The sequence below is a fragment of the Sciurus carolinensis genome, chromosome 11 (assembly GCF_902686445.1).
Source record: "Sciurus carolinensis chromosome 11, mSciCar1.2, whole genome shotgun sequence".
Classification (NCBI taxonomy): Eukaryota; Metazoa; Chordata; class Mammalia; order Rodentia; family Sciuridae; genus Sciurus; species Sciurus carolinensis.
The window spans coordinates 15629849-15630883 of NC_062223.1; positions in this window are offsets into that span (position 1 = coordinate 15629849).

The window sequence follows — 1035 nt, forward strand, 5'->3', positions numbered from 1 at the left end:
TTCAAAATCCCTAGTAATCAGAGAAATGCAAATCAAAGCTACATTCAGATTTTATCTCACTCCAGTTAGAATGGCAGCAATAATAAATGTTGGCAAGGATGTGGGGAAAAAGGTACACTCGTGCATTGTTGGGATTACAAATACGTACACCTTCTCTGGAATGGAGTATGGAGTTTCCTCAAAAGATTAGAAATGGAATCACCATATGGATCCAGCTATCCCACTCCTCAATATTTATCCAACAGATATAAAATCAGCATACTAGAGCAATACAGTCACATCAGTGTTTATAGAAGCGTAATTTGCAATAGTCATGTTATAGAATCTGCCCAGTCAACAGATAAAGAAAATGTGGTATGTATACACAATGGAGTTGTACTTAGCTATAAAGAAGAACGAAGCTTTGACATATTTATACAAACATGGAGCATATCTTATTCCAATCAGGGTTCAGTTTTGTGCTTGTACGTAATGTGGATAGTCATTGTGTGTATTCATGTATGAACATAGGAAAGTTAAAGGAGCTTCATTCCACTGTCTTTCCCATTTACTGTCCCCTATTCCTTCACTTTATTCCCTTTTATCTAATCTTCCGAACGTCTTTTCTTCCCATTCCTCTCTTGTTGTGTGTTTACGTCTATATATCAGAGAGAACAAAGGTCAACTTTGATTTTTGGGGGGATTGGTTTATTTCACTTAGCATGATAATCTCCAGATCCATCCATTTTCCAGCAAGCATATAAATTTGTCAAAATATACTCCAATGTCATGTATAGCTGGAAAGAACAAATAAAAAAAATTCCTAACTTTTAGGAAATGCATAAAATGCAAAATGTGATGATTAATAAATGGGTTTAATAAGTTACAAAACAAGAATGAAATTATGTCATTTGTTGGTAAATGGATGGAACTGGAGAACATCATGCTAAGTGAAACATCATGTTATGGTGTGGATGTGAGGTGTTCTCCAAAAGCTCATGTTTCATGTGCAAGAAGGTTTAGAGGAGAAATGATTGGGTTATGAGAGCCTTAACC